Below are 17,523 nucleotides of genomic sequence, written 5' to 3'. Positions count from 1 at the left end.
AAGTACAGTTGCTTCTGTAACTTTGTAAATATTGTTATATAAAGACCACACTGAGGGAAGGAATACGCTATCTTTCACTAAACCTGAATACTGTGTGACCATTTACTTCATTGCATTATTAATTATAAAATTCAATCAAATACACGGCTATAAATTATCAGGTTTAGAAACGGGAAGAGTATTTATGTCGTTTACATTTTATTTTGCCATCTAGAAAGTAATGTTTACTACAGTGGATTTAATATTTTCGTTAAGGTCATAGAAGGCAAACATGTTGTTTGCAGGCATTATTTATCAAAAAGGAATGAAATCGATGTCTTCAACTCGAGCTTTTTCCCTCAAAGTTTTCTGGTGGGGAACATTATCAAATGTACATGTCATTGTTCTCTCGGTTGTTTTATGCATAAGATGGCGCAGTGGTAGCGTCGTTGCCTTGTAATCAAGGGATCCTGGGTTCGATAACCGGTGGAAGCTCATAGTGGTTCGGATCCCACTTTAAACTGTAGGTCCAGTCCCGATTAGCCTTATTGTGCATAAAGTGGACTTAAAACACCAAATCAATTAATCAATTATGTATAAGCGAATATCTCTGCGTAAGCATTTGTATGTTATCTTTTTACATTTGAACTATGAAGAAACACACGCAAACCGAAGTGACGAGCAGGACACAGTTCCTACTTTGTGAAAATAACGCAATGGAGAGATCAAGCGTAAGATACCGTGACAACAGACACAGGGGGAAAATGCGCGGTGAAGTTACTACAAGCAGGGAAGCAATTGTTTTGCCCCTGCGACGTTGTCGGGTGAAGACTTTCCCCTCTCGTTTAGTCGCACGTTAAACAGAGCGAGCGAGTACAGAAGACGTCAAATACGTGTAGCATGCAACGTCGCAAAAAGACATCGCAGCTCTCTGTCGGCGCGGCTGCAGAGGCGAGAGTGAAAACTTCGCTTCACTTATCAGTGTTGCCAAACACGACTGTTAAAAAAGAACTGCATTGAAATTAAATGTAGTTAAGGATTGCAATCAAGCCGTTAACTTTGAGAAGTATAAACGTTTGTCTTCGTGTTCTACGAATAGGGATCCTATGTTCGAATACCGTACGAGTCTTGGGATGCTTTCAGACCGAAGCGAGAAGCGACACGTGTCACTTGGAAACAAACACTCAATAATATATGCTATGCTGCACGGGTAGTGTTACTTCAGTGAGAAACCCCTCGTTGCTCGTCGCTTCGTCCCAATGGAACTTTCGTACCGAAGCGATAAATGGCTTTGGAAACAAAAATTCTTAAATAAATAAAACTTTCTAACAAATGTGATATGACAAACTACACGTGCCACTTGCATGTTTCACGCACTGGGGACGTTATGGTGTTACTTCGGTCTGGTGGTCATGCCTACGCATTGAATGCTTTCTTGCAGAGAGATTTTAAACCGAAACGACAGGCAACAAGTAGCAAACGACGGCTGCAAATGACACTGAAGTTCATACCGAAGTGACAAGCGAAAAGAAAGACAAGCCACTTCAGTCTTCAAGTAAGCATTCACTGTTAAAGCCCGAACACCAGACCTAGGTGACCCAATTCAGGATATTGACAAACGGAAGTAACAGGCGAGACTTGCTTCTTCGTTTCGAAACGTGTCGCTTCTCGGCTTCCGCTTCTGAAAGTCATGGATGTCATGCAGCGTGTCGCCTTGGTCTGTTAGAGCATTTGAGAAAAACGCTTGCTTGTAGACAGAGGTATCGTGTCACTTGTCACTTCGATATGAACACCCCCTCCCTTTTGCCGGATCGCTTGTCGCCTTGGTCAGAAATCTCCATTCTTATCCTCATCATGGCCGAAAGGAGACAAGTAACGAGTTTCTACTGATAGCATCGTTTCCTGGTAATGGAAGAAAATGAGCTTTACAAATGGATTTCTGTTTACCAGTATTATAGTAAAACCCAACTAATAATTTGTTATAGGCACATATAGAAGGGTCACATTTGGAGGAATAAATTCTATTGTAGCATTTTGTTTGATTGCAGGATTAAAGCCGACCCCCGTGGTGGAGTGGTTAACACATCGCGCTACAACACCAGGGTTCCCGAGTTCGAATCCCGGTCTGGGCATGGATGTTGTGGGAGTCGATTCATCAATTTCATGATATCATCAGTCATCCCCATCTTCGCAAATTAGCCATCAGTGGTACAAAAAGCGAAGTAAAACAAAACAAATCAATTACAATTACACTTGGAGGGTTAGAAGATAATAGAAAAACAGATCTGGTTCCAAAGTTTTAAGTTGGCAACATTGACAGCTCGGAAGCAACAAGACGGCCAGGCGAGAGGGGAACCCCGTCGGCATTTGCACGTACCTTTCCTCGCCTCTCAACCCCCTGGGATGTTCGGTACCAATACATGCGAAATAGATCCAAGATTTTACACACCCACACTTCACGGTACCAAGGGATGCGATTAAACACCACAGTTTTACACAGCCTTGAAGGTACCAGGTTTCACCAGCAGGTGGCAGAGTGTAACACAGCGACATAAACACTAATCCAACAAATATGAACTTTTTGGTACCTTCGAAATACTTCGCGTACAGGTCGCAAGGGCTCTCAGGAGTCTCGAAATGCCTTTTCCTTATTGGGACCGGCAAAAAGTCCCAACATTTTTTTTGGTCCCATTAAGAAAGGTGTTTAAAGATACGCCGGTCCTAAGAAGAATATATCTGCGTACCCACACACACTAGTGTATGTTTACGTAGTTCGACGTCTGCTTTGAGGGATAACATATGCAGTGGTCGAGAGAGTTGTGCGTTCGACTTAGGATCTAACCTCAAAAAAATCTGTTTAAAGTTTTAAGTCCACTTTATGCACAGATAGGCTAAGTGGGACTGGATCTACGGTATAATGTGGAATCCAAACTACTAAGTCCCTGCACCGGGTATCGAACCAGAGAACCCTTGAATAAAAGGCAGCGACGTTACCGCTACGCCATCGGGAGGCCAGAATTTGCGTTCGAATTTCTTTGTTTTCGTCGCTTAATGGATTTTATGTGATAATGGAGGCCAAGATTGACGATAAATGAGCCAACTACAATTGAATGCACTACACAAATGAAGAACGCATCAAAAGTAATATTAAACGGATGATGAGATTTTAATACGTTTCTTGGAACTTGAGCTGAACGTGATACTGAGATGACAGAGGCGAATCTAGGACAATTGCGATGGCGGACAATTGCGATGAAGCCAAAATCACGGACAATTGCGATGAATTTGACGGTGAAGGTAATTTTAAAATTAATGGTAGGACAATTACGACGATCAGGATGACTAACCCACAGGTGCACCATAATTGACAACCCTTCATTCCTACCCCCCCCCCCCCCCCCAAGTCTAAAATCACAGAAAGTTGAATCCAGGCGTCTGCTTATCTGTCCTGCGGAATACAGGTTTTCTTTGCAGGTGTCACAAATATCTGGAATCCCCCTAGTAGCGGAAGTTTGCTAAGGGGTGAAGCTTGCTCTGGTACACTTCACTTGGTAGTAATTCGGATAGCATTCTTAATTATGGAAGTTATTCAAACGGAGAAAGGAAAACCTGCCGCGCTGTACGATGGTCATTATTATCGTCAAGTTGCTGCAAATAAGAAGAATGGAAATGTTACATGGCTGTGTCTGGTCTGCAGGAGAAAGCTAAACATTGTAAGGGAAGGTTAGTGAGTAACAACAACCTAACCTAACCTAACCTTGCCAGTCTCAAGCCTGGAGAAAGTGTGAGAGGAATCATTGTTCTATTCTAAAATATCATCAATATTTCACATAATTCTCTTGTAAGAGGCATTGAAGTCACCCTTCAATTTGATAGAAGACTTAAAATGTCATTGCAATTGTCCACTTGCCCTTTCACTTCTAACTGTGTTCATCGCAATCATCCGCCATCGCAATTGTCCGGCTACCGGCAGAAGTATGGAGAGATGCAGCTAATCTGGAACATTCCTGCGAACAATGGATTAATCATTGGTCTTCCCACGGTTGAGTCTGCTGTGTGGGCCATCAGGCGTGTTGGCGTACAAACGACATGTTATGCTAGCTCAAGGGAATTTTTGGGAGGCTGCCAGAATAGCCTTGCTAAATTGGGTTCCATTACACTGACCCAGGAGTTCTTGTTTTTATGAACCGAAAATTCATGAAAGCGGAACATTTTTTTAAAGCCATTTTTCTCTTTAAGTTACTAATCAGTAACAGCTAGAAAAGTACTCTTACGCCAGCGTTGAAAAGCGTTGTAAAATAACCCAATTCAATCAATCAAGCCTCCGTTGATGTTTTCGGATAGTGTTTAAAATGTTATAATCCTTACTCAAAGATAGTTCACACAAAAAAGAGGTATTCTGTTTTGTCAAAAATAAGATTATTGATCTGCCAAAGATTTTCAGTCGAAGCCATGTTACCCAAATTAATGCGTTGGTTTACAATGTTGAATGCTAATAATAAAAGATGGATTACATCAAAGATTCATAAAGTCTTGTATAAGGTTACATTTATTTGCAAATTAAAGTGAGATTTGATCTATCTGTAATTTCACGTGAGATCCACAGCAAATGGATCTTTACAAGAGAACAGACATCAGAAGACAATTTGGGTCCATGGGTTAGAGTATAAAGTACAAGTGGCAGAAGAAATTTCGAGTGCAAACGTGGATTTGTTTGAACTTTATAGTCTGTATTTCTCACAAGTACGAAAATGTGGTTTTGCACAATATCGCCTCGTCCCTGTCAAATCCGAGATCCCCTTCGATTGCAACACGACAAACTTCATGTCGAATTATTATTTCCTGTGACCTGAAATGTTTTCACAAAGTGAATAGTGATATTCGTTTGGATACATGTTGTATTTTTCATTGACAAATATTCTCCACTTTAGGTGGCTTCTTCAGAAAATGAGGCACAAACACTATAAAATATCACAAAATGATCGAAGTTACCAGAGGGTAGAGCTCAAAAACACAACTTGACAAAGCAAAGTGTTCCATTTCATTCTACTTTACCTTTATGCTCTTTTAACCAAATTCCTTCTTTCCCCATATCCTAATAAGCCCTTATCTGTGGTAGTGACATTTTGAGGATAAAAAAATTAACATGTGTCAACGTTATTTCTCATTTTGTTGATATTTTTGAACATCTAAGAAATTTTAGTGAAATATGCAAGCTCTACTAGGACTCGAACCAGCGTCTCTGGCATACCGTGCCATTGCTGTATCAACTGATTTACCGAGTCAGACTGGTTTCTCTTGGGGTTCGTTGCTTTTGAAACACTGATGATGTCGACCGCGCGTAGTTTAAAACATCCTGATTAATTTGCCAAATAATAATAAAGAAATGTTAAACTTTGTAAGTTTTCCCTCACCAGTCTCCAAAGTTCGAGTAAACACTTCCCTACTATTATTATTATTATTGCTTGATTTGGTTTATTTTACTTCGATTTCCTACAACTTTTGACTAATCGCAAAGATGAGGATGAGTGATTAAATTGATGAAGGGACAGAATCACAAAGAACACCCATGCCCAGGCTGGGATTCAAACCCGGAACCCTTTGCGTCGTAGCACGCTGTAGCAGGCCCGTACCCAGGGGAGCCATGAAATATTTTGATGGGAACCTACAAAAATAACATGGATAATTTTTGAGATTTTGCAAGAATTTTGATTTTCTTCTTGTATAAATGAATAGGTTGTCTCTGGAGAGAGGCAGACTCCAGAAGTCTGCAGTCTACTATATTTAGTAATTTTAGTTTTATAACCATTTATGCGAAGCTACTAAATGTTCCAATTTTGACGGGACAGTTCACCATATTTACTCCCTGTTTTTACTTCTTTCTAACTGCAATCTTGATAAGAAAATGTCATTTTTTGTGGTTAATTCACATTCAGACATGTTCTTCATTATAAGGATATTTTCATAGCGTTGGTGGTCACATTCAGGGTACGAATTCCCATGGCGGAAGGTGGATCTTCCACCTTTCCACCAACGATCTTGTTCTATTAAAATGTTTCCCCCCATTAAAATTTTCAGAGGGGAAAGAGTTTGTGTTATAACAACAAAGATAAGCAATTAGTTTGGACTTCAAACATACTTTACTAAGAATAATATCATAAACACATACAAAGAAGGAATAACAAAGAATGATGTCAGCCTGTGTGTGAATGTTGCAGACATCTCTTTTCTCTCTCTCTCTCTCTCTCTCTCTCTCTCTCTCTCTCTCTCTCTCTCTCTCTCTCTCTCTCTTTAGGGCTGGCAACAGCATAGGGTAAAAACGTACTTCTACAGGCATAGATAAGATTTTAAAATTATATCAAATTGGACTAGTAAGAAATGTAGCCGTAGCTGGGAAGGTGGTTTTTATTGTCACCCTAGGCCCCTGGAACATAGAAATTAGACCGACCTGTCATTTTTCCTCCATTTCTCACCTCCTTTCGTCGGGAATAAAACATAGCACTTACATGTTAATTTAATAGGAAACTAATGTCTTCTTAAAGTTTCTCATTTTTTGTCCCTCCACCCCTAGTTATCTTTAATTTGCAATCGATTTTGCAGATGTGAACAATAACACAAACTTAATAAAAAGCAATAATTAAATAATATCTAACACTTATTAAAAACATATCACCTATCTTCTAATTTCTTGACATTTTGAACCAGTCGTTAAAGGAATGAATTTGCTAGTTTATAAATGTAGGAAATTAATTTGTTTATATATGTTTATAAATATAAATATATATAAATTAATTAATTCATTAATGATATTAATTAATTATTTAATAATTGACATATATTTCATAACAATTTTATATATATACACATTCGGGCTTGGCCTCCCCTCAAAAATATCCTGGGTACGGGCCTGCGCTGTAGGCTATTATAATTGTTGTTGTTGTCTGTTCTATCTGAAGCAAGTACATCATCTCAAGTTAAGTTCTAGGATTTTCATACTTAATCTATAGCCAATTACATCTGTTTCTTGTTTCTGTTTCTTGTAACGTCAAGCTATAAAAGTTGCTGGGGAAGGTAGTATTTGTTTTGTGATGAGTTATGGCCTGTTTCTCATCAGCGGGATAATTTGGAAAAGAGGCTGTGGTTCCATTGCGGTATTGAAAACCAATATATTACGGTGTGGTCCAACATTCATCGTTGCCTTGAATGAAGGATGAAGTGAGTTTGTGAGTTCCAGGAACACTCCCATCGCTCAATTGTCCATTGTGAATGTTACGGTATTGGCGCACCTGCCTCATACAGTGAACATCCCCCCTTTGTATGCTGGATTGTTGCCCATCGGAACTGCTTAAGATTCTTCTCTGAAGAACGGACTGACATTCGAGAAATCTTTGTACGACGAACTGTTTTACATGCATTGGGCGGGGCTCTTTAGATGTGACGTTTTTGTCGAACAGCTTTGTTGAGTTGAATGACATTTGCATACAAAGGGTTTATTCAACTCGACAGGACAAGGGATATTCCCACATCACATCTTCATTGTTTGACTGGCGATCATGTATTGACAAGTGATTTTATTTTTCAAGTGTCTTGTTATTTTCATTTGACGTCTTCAACAAATACAGTGACTTTCGTACAACACTTTTGAATTCATGCTATACCTGTATACATACCTTATAACTTTTAAATTCAATATGAAAACAATTGAGGCCAATTTCAATGATAATCACAGTATTGGGTATATTTTTGTTTATCTGTTCTGAAATTTGTGTGTCTATAGATGTATTCCGTTGTTACGCCATGATGAATATTCGATTCCAAATCAACAATAGGGTACACCAGGGCATTACGGATCACAGGGCATTATGGATCAACGTAAGGTTCACGTGACCTGCAAAGAAAACTGTTGCAGGCACGAACTTGAAAAATATAGCCGATCATGCTGCCATCTGTCCGCTTACTCGCTGCCTGTCTTTGTTCGCTGTGGCAGTTGGCGCGCGTCTGTGACAAGTGATTGTTGTAAGCAAGTTGGTGGAGACGGTGCAGGAAAAGTACCCATTGTAAGTTTTGTTCGACGTTTGGTAAGGTTGCATTGTAGAATGTAGGGGTTTAAGTGCTCTACAATTTAACATGTGATAAGGTAGGGTGTGTTTTTGCGATGTGCCAGTATTTGATATGACTAACCCTATTTGTTATTATTTAAATGGACACATGTCGAGAATATGCAAATCAGGGCATTACGGATCGGCCAAAACGGGGCAAAACGGATCTCCCACTTTCAGTACGTTTTACGTACTTTTACTTAACAGTATCTCTTCTAACACGACGCTTTCAATTTCCAGATGGTTCGCGATTATCTAAAGAAGTCCACCAGAAATTCGTGGTCTGTAGTAGGAATGTGTGAAGCTGTGCGTTTGGTGACATCCGGAGAAAAGACTATTCGGCAAGCTCCGGAACTTTGTGGTGTGCCACATACTTCATTGCAACGAAGAACATCTGGTGGATCAGATGACGTTGGTCGTCCTGGTGTAAAGCAAGTGTTTAGTGATGAGTTTGAGCAGGCTCTTTCTTCGAGATTGTGTGATTTAGGTCGAAGAGGATTCGGGCTAACACCCAAAGCTGTGCGAAGATACGTTTTCAAGTTTGCAGAGAAAGATAACATACCGCATCCATTTAATAAAGAAAAAGGACTAGCAGGTGAAGACTGGCAGACTGACAGACTGTAACCTACAAAATCGTCCTGAATGCATCTACAACCAAGATGAAACAGGATTTCCTTTGAACAATCGCCCCCCGCTAGTAGTAGCGCAGAAAGGCGCCCGTAATGTAGTGTCGATAACAAGTGCCGAAAGAGGAGAAAATGTAACTGTTCTGGTTTGTGCAAGTGCAACAGGAGTGTTTATTCCGCCATTTGTTATATTTAAAGGCATACGACGGCATGGTGAATTTCTTGATGATATGCCTCCGGGTACAGATTTTTGTATGACAGATTCCGGATGGGTGACAGAAGATGCTTTTCGAGTGTGGCTTCATTTCCAGAAACACCGAGCTCCTGGAAAAGTTATTCTAGTTCTTGATGGACACCGTGCACACGTAGCACTTGACATTGCAGATACATGCCAAGAAAATAACATTGAATTGTTATTGCTTCCTCCTCACACCACACACATATTGCAACCTCTTGATGTCGTTGTTTTCAAACCCCTGAAATCGTATTATCACCAGTATGCAACTCAGTGGCAACACCAACACCGTAATCGTACTATTAATAAATTTGTGTTTGGACGTATTTTCGACAGAGCTTGGAGAGAGGCCGCAACAGTTGGGAATGGTGTGAAAGCATTTGAGACCACTGGAATCTTTCCACTAAACCGGCGTGCAATTCCAGCACACAAGTTAAATTTAAGCTAATAGGGACAATTCAGATACAGCATCCAAGGATCAGTTTGATCTCTCATCGAGCAAGACAGCAAGTTGCAGTAGAGAAAGCGGCGATGGCACACAAGAACAAGTTCGACAATTATTGCCATCCCCACAGAAAGTGATGTCTACACGAGTACAAAGACAGCGCCGAACAACATTGCACATTACATCTCCACAACACATTTCAACAATGAAGGCAAAACAAAACACAAGCACTGCATCCACTTCCAAAGGCAAGCAGAAAGCAGGGCGTTTCAAAAGTCAGGTCGTACGAAGAAATGTCATGTCGAATGAAGACATGATTGCTAGCAATTCTTGTAGTTTTTGTAACATTTCATATGATGATCCAAGATGTGCACAGATGGGAGATTGGATTCAATGTCAGTCCTGTCGTAAATGGTATCATGAGCGTTGCGTAAATGCTGTCGGAAGAAAACAATTTGTGTGCGGTATATGTCAGATCCCAAAACTGTAATACAGTATACGGTACTTTTTAATGTTTTTTATGTTTTTAATCTTATGTTATATACATAAAATTAAACTGATCCATATTGCCCCGTTAGTGATCCGTTTTACCCCTGCTATCAGGGCAATACGGATCAATTGCAGTGTCTCACAAAATATTTTTTTCTGAATTGTATTTCCAACTTCTGGTTCTTTCAATGCTATGCACATGTAGTAGAAACTATAATTAATTTTTTGGTAGAGTTTTGTGTTGCTAGCCTAATTCCTTGGCCAATGAAAACTGTTGTAAAGAAAAATTGATCCGTAATGCCCTGGTCTACCATAATAAGTAGCAAATTAATCACTACAACAGTGCCTAATTTCCATAGAATTTAAGTACAAAATTTTGTCAAGAACTTATGGACTACATTCTGAGTCTAAATACAGAGTATAAAATTGTTTCTAAGGGAACAACTCAATATATTATTTACAGTCCATATTTTACTTACATTAGAGATTTTCGCCGTGAGTAAATTGGAAAATATTTTTCTAAATTTAAATTTTGATTTGTTGCGGGAAATTCTATGAAATCATAATCAGATGTATCACATCAGATGTATCTACATTATATCTGTCAGAAAAATTACCGTACAGCTGGATTTTCGTTAACCAGAAAATGCATCATTGACCTAAGAAATGGTTTTGGTTTGATGTTTTAAGTCCACCTTATGCACAGTAAAGCTAATCGGGACTGTCGGGACTGGACCTACAGTTTAAAGTGGGATCACAACCACTATGTGCCTCCACCGGAAATCGAACCCAGGACCCCTTGATTACAAGGCAACGACGCTACCACTGTGCCATCGGGGAGGCCCGACATAAGAAATGGAATTAATTTAATTAGGTGCTTTGTGTGGAAAAGCCAGTAATCATAACAAATTAATATAGGAGTCTACAAAAGGATTTCATTCATACACCGGATCTCTCTTTGAACTGTAGGTCCAGTCCCAATTAGCCTTACTGTGCATAAAGTGGACTTAAAGCACCAACTCAATCAATTAATTATTTATATAGCACGAGATGAAAAATATAAAAAATGCAGAAAATAAAATACAGAAAATACAAAAATAACGATTTAGCTTTATTTTCATCGTTCTCTCCCTTCGTATATTTATTTATTCTTATTTTATACATTTAATTACATTTTGTGTAATTAACTAAAAGTTTAAGAAAAGCCACGTAAAATAAAACAATTTCATCATGACAATTCGTTATGACGCTCAGTATATTCAACTATATGCACTTACGTGAAATGTTAATAAAAATAATAAGTACATGTTTGTATATATTATTTTTTGTCCATATGACACTTACTGCGTAAATGTGCAAAATAATGATTGATATACAGGGTGTTTCACTCGCTCTCGGCCCCTGATATTCGCTTATAAAAATCTAACTATTGGTCATAATGTAATGAAATTTGCTATGGACATACCTTGGTGTATGAGAAGCATGGTTACGTTATTGGTGCCGCGTTTTTGGCCCCATCTTTTTCGACACAACAGTGGATACAGAAGTCTACGTGGGAATTGTCCAAGAGTTTGTAAATCAGTTGAATGACGAGGAAATCCGTAATGGCTATTTTCAGCAGGATGGCGCCACCTGCCACACTTCCAACGCCAGCATGTAAGAAATTGTGTCCTCCTTTGAAGATCGTGTCATTTCCAAAGGATTTTGGCCACCCAGATCGCCTGACCTTACTCCACCGGATTTCTTCCTATGGGGCGTGCTGAAAGGAAAGGTCTATCGCAAAAAGCCACGAACTATCATGGAACTGCAAGATAGCATTCGGCGGGAAATTGACGCTGTGACTCCTGATGTATTGGTGGCTACCTTCTGTAACATGGAGAGGCGTGTGCAGGCATGCATTGAGGCTAATGGCGACCACTTCCACCACTTGCTGTGACGTCACCATGCTTCTCATACACCAAGGTATGTCCGTAGCAAATTTCATTACATTATGACCAATAGTTTGATTTTTATAAGCGAATATCAGGGGCCGAGAGCGAGTGAAACACCCTGTATATATATAAATTTTCCTGATTGACACGTTAACTCAATAAATGCTATTATATCTACAAATGCAGGACGGCTTCCTGTAAAGAATTTGGAGGAAAATGAATTCATGCAAATATAACAATTTAGAATAATTTTTCTGTGAAGTTACTGCTTTTATACAACCATAGACCCTATTAACGAGAATAATATCAGTTCAAAACACAGAATCTAGAAAATATCAATAAAATCAAAAATACAAAAGAAAGAAGATTTTGATTATAATTTTGCGTGATGATACTTGCTTATGCACACAACTCCACAATCACATATGTAAGATGTAAGATACCACATAGAGTGGCACCACTGATAAATATGTCTATCCGTGATGGTCCTCTTCAACTTAATGGGTTCATCGATTTATATTACCACACGAGCCTTGGATGAGAAGAATTAGCATAACCAAATTATTTTACGTCAGCCAAATGTGAAAATGCTTCCAGCAGTTTCAATCAACCGGTGTGACAAGAACAAAGACCTATTCTCCGAAGCCATATGAGGATAATGAAGGAAATAAATAATGGACCACAATGAATATAGATGAATGACGCTTGCTCTATGAGAAGTGCTGCGAGACATTAAGAAAAGATGCCACACACGTTGTTGAGAACCACTTAGAGAAATTCAAATATTTTATTTGTAAATTATTATTAACGTACGAGCCTCGCAGGTAGTATACTCGTTAAGACTGTTTATCTTAACTCCCCGAAACTTTCCCGTGCCTCCTGCAAAATTTTCCTTTGCTAAGAGGAAATTCAACCTTGAAATGAAAAAAAAAAACCTCCATTGTTTTTTAGAAAACTGCATGTAGATCGCAATCAGTTTAATTTTTTAAGTTATTTTACTTGTTATGATATAGCATGAAGTTAAATATAAATGTAATAATAATTTAGCACGTGCCTACATTAAAGACTATTAAGGAAATGTTAATGAAAACTTTAATATTTCACAGAATTTATATATGTGTGTGGTTAATATACAAGTATTATGTAATGAATGTTATTAATGTACGGAAATCAATAGTTATAAGTTATGGCGCTAAATAAGCTGACGGATTTGTTTCCTATGTATTTGTTGAAAGAAATTAAATAAACGTACCATCTAAACAGCAAATGAAAGCTTGTCCTTAGAATGCTTTCAACATTAAGAATGGAAAACCGTATTGGCCAAATGATCTCCTCCTTCTTGTTGCAAAGATATGCTCTTCTTACGGTGTTTTCCATGACCTCTCTCAGAGTTTCAGGAGTTATTGCGGCTATCTCGTTTCTGATTTTGTCTTTCAGTTCCTCGATGATTTACGTGTTGTTTTGTTTGTTTACAAAATCACTTAATTGAAAATGTGCTTCATCGCTCTTTAACAAGTTTTAAATAAAGTGATTTTTGACGTGATTGAGGAAGACGTGGGATATTGTCAACGCAATTCCTTGGTAACGGGCTTGAATTAATTGAATTTTATAGGGAAGAGATGAAAGGCTTTGCTCCAAACTTCATTGCCAAGCAACTCCTACAGTTCCCGTGCCTTCACACTTTTTAACTAGACTTTTAATTGTGTTCCTAGTGTATGCCTCCCGAAAATTATAAAATCGTCTATACGCTCGTTGCCTTAAAACTACCGACCCAATATTTTCTAGGAACATTGTCACAATTTTGGTTCGCTGAGCAATCATGTATCTCTCCAGAGTAAATTCCCCAAATCACTTGTAATAAAAGAAAAACAAAAATTGAAAATTATTAATCATAAGAAAGCTAGATTTTTAAAATATCGGCTTATTTTACGCAAAATTGTATATATATTTAAATTTGTTCTCCCCCAAACAAGCTCGCTGAGCAGATTCTATGAATGAAGTGAACTTAACCTTTTCTTTTCAAAAATTAGCATGCAATTTTGAGAATTTTTATGTTATGTATGGGTCACTTTTTGAAATAAGATTTAAAAAGTTTTCAGTTCTCTACTTTTCTAATTATCCGGAACTGGTTTCAGGTACTATCCGTTCCTCAAATTCAGAAATTCTTAACGTAGACCTTACTAATATCTTATATATCCTAATCTTCAAATCCTCTCACTAATAATGCAATGATAGAGTGGTCAACGCACACAATTAATGATCCAACCTCGTGTATTTTCAGGGAATGTTATCATGATGTTTCTTGTGAGCAGGAAGGAACAAATTGAATTATTCTATTTGAATCACAGTGATTAATTTAGTCGATTTGTAATAGCAGAAATAGGTTGGAGTTCAGTAAGCAATGAAAAAGGATGAACTTAGCATTGAGTCTGTTTTAAAGCCTTGTTGCAACCAGATTCGTGAAAGATATTGGCACATTGCATTCGATTCAAGGATCCCCGTTACGTTGGTAAAGAACAGTGAATACCTGAGACAATAAGACATAGTGAATGCATTCGATTTCTTCGCTAGAAAATTCTCCCGGTAAGTTTATTGATTTCTGCCTTAATTGAGTTGCTTAATTGTATGTTATCAAGCTTTACTCCCTTTTTTCTTTATTTCTCTTTCGGTTATTTTACGTCGCTTTTCTTCTTGTTGGGATAATTGCGACGATGAAGACGAATAATGAAATGGTTTTTTGTTTATTTTATTACACTTTTCAACTTCTTTGGTTAATGGCAGTGATGAAGATGAATGATGAGCTGATCAATGGGACAAACAGACTACATTCAGGTCTCTGCCTTCGTTGCTTGTTTCTTTGACCGCGGAGGCCGACTTAAATTTTTTCTCCCGAGCCACTGAATGCATACTACAAACACAAACACGCACACATACATATATTCCATATCATATGTTTACAATATACAGTAGATAATGCATTATATATTGAGAAAAATACTGAATCAAGAAATTGAATAAAAAAAGAGCAGCAGGTCCAGATGACATACCGTCTTATGCATTAAAGAATGTGCTGAGGTCTTGAAAAGGACAGTACTGATGATATTTAATTTAATATTGCAATTACATACCTTTCCAAATATCTGGAAATTAACACGGGTGTGCAAAATTTTGAAATCTGGAGGTAGTAGTAATATAGGAAATTATAGGCCAATTGCAATCATCAGTGCTCCAGTTAAAGAACTAGAACAAATTCTATGTACTAGAATTTTTAATTATGTAAAAAGTTACGTAAATAGTAACCAACATGGATTCTCTCCTCATAGATCCACTGTAACAAATTTAATAAATTTCATTCAAGATGTTTATAATGCAATTCATAACCGGCCAAGTGTTCCCACTATTTACATGGATTTTGCCAAAGCTTATGATAAATTAAATCATGATGTATTACTGTGTAAACTTGCAAATTTTGGTTTCACGAGTGACATGTTATCTCTTATTATTTCCTATCTTCACAAGAGGAAACAATATGTGACTTATAAACAATCGAGTTCATATCAGTATATTGTAAACTCTGGAGTCCCCGAAGGTTCGAACCTTGGTCCACTTCTGTTTATTATATTTATAAATGATTTGCCACTTAAAATACAACATTCCAAACTTCTCATGTACGCAGACGAGGTTAAACTGTATAAAGAAATTAATGGTATTCAAGATATGTTACATCTTCAAAATGATATAAATGTTCACTCTGATTGGAGTATAAATAACGATCTAAGGTTTAATATTAAAAAATGTAGCTTTATGGTATTTTCGATCAATAAACACCCATGTGAGTATTCATACAGAATTAGTAATGAAAAGCTGGGAAAAGTTTACTCTTTCTGTAAAAGATCTTGGTGTTATCGTTGATTGTAATTTGTCCATTGAGGAAAATATCTCGAACATTGTTAAAGATGCATACAGACGGTTTAGATTTCTCATAAGAAGCTCACAGAGTCTAAATAATTTAAATTTTATTATGCTATTGTATAACAGTATGATAAGAAGTCAACTTCAATATGCGTCGGTCTCCTGGGTACATATCTTATAAAAATAGAATAGAGTAAATTCAAAAAAGATTTCTACGAGGGCACACAGGGGTCAGATTCCCACTTCAATTTGTCCTCATCTTGACATTAGAGGGGAGGTTTTGCCCCCTAAAACAGTTTTTTAGCCGAAACAAAAAAAACACGTATTTCTTCCTTTGGGTCCTTCTATACACCTGCCAAGTTTCATGGAAATCGGACGGGGACACTTAGATAACCTCCCTTGTAAGTAAAGAAAGGAAAACAAACCTGCTTTTAGTCATGTAAATTGTTTACACGAGCGTGCATCACTCTCTCTATATGTTCATCGTCTTCGATGATATTTTTTCAACCTATTTTTACATCACTGCTCTTTACCCTGATCTTCAATATCCGGAAGTTTTACAATTTTGAGATGGCTTCGTTTGTGTGAGCAGTTGAGGAGAAAGAGGGTAGACGCTGTTATTTATAATTTTTCTTCAACTCGTTGTCATGTCGGATTTCATTGTCAAGATGTCAGAATGCTGACATGAATGAATACTGTATTCTTAGCTATTTTTGTGAGATGTGTCTACTGAACAATTAAATATGATGTATTGTAAACCAATACTATCTGTATTAGAGATAAAACACCTTTACAATTTGCGAAATTCCAACCTTGATCAACAAAGTAAAAATAAAAAAGGGGGGAAATAATGTTGTTTAAATAGGAAGTTTAGCGCAATACAAAATCACATCAATAATCAGGGGAAAATACCTCTGCTAGTTTGAAGATGCCGGCACCAATACAAACTTGTCCTGCTGAGAACAGTATCTACAGGGGTAGGGTGCGCTACTCTTGTCTAAGGGGTGGGTGCTCAGCTGGTAAGACAAGCACTCAACGCATTCGTCACCAAGGTGTCTATTCTCTAGAACAGTAGAAAATATTATATTTAAGTGGCTATATATGTGGAAAATTATGGGGTGGGTGGATACCTTCTAGCTTCTTTGAATCACAGTGCCCGTCACTCCAGGTGAAGACCATTGTTGTTACCAGTTCCTTGCGCTCTGGAGGTTCAAACGTTGCAGCATGTCAACGCACAGTCCCATACATCACATACACCTACTATGCAAAAACTAACTAACTAACTAACTAACTAACTCTCTAGCCTTCTTAAACCCGAAGGTTCATGGCTGCAGCAACACAGGCCTTCCATCTGTCCCTATCTTGAGCAAGATCTATATACTCTTTTCCATCCCTACCGATTTCCCTTAGGTCCATCTCAACGTTGTCCCTCCATCTTCGTCTTGGCCTTCCTACAGGTCTCTTACCATCAGGTTTCCCAACAAGAATCCTGTAAACTCCTCTTTCCTCTCCCATTCGTGCCACATGGCCTGCCCACCTAAGTCTTCTTGATTTCATTATTCTAATAATATCTGGACATGAGTACAAATTATGTAGTTCTAAATTATGTAACCTTCTCCACTCACCTGTCTCCTCATCCCTTTTAGGTCCAAAGATTTTCCTAAGGATTTTATTTTCAAATACTCTCAATTTATGTTCCTCTTTCAATGTAAGGGACCAAGTTTCACACCCATATAATACTACAGGCAAAATTAGTGTTTTGTATATTTTAACTTTTAGTTTCTTAGATATTAAACGAGAAGACAAA

The sequence above is a fragment of the Lepisma saccharinum genome, chromosome 2, assembly GCF_977018435.1.
Source record: "Lepisma saccharinum chromosome 2, izLepSacc3.1, whole genome shotgun sequence".
NCBI lineage: Eukaryota > Metazoa > Arthropoda > Insecta > Zygentoma > Lepismatidae > Lepisma > Lepisma saccharinum.
Note: the sequence above shows the minus strand (reverse complement) of the source record.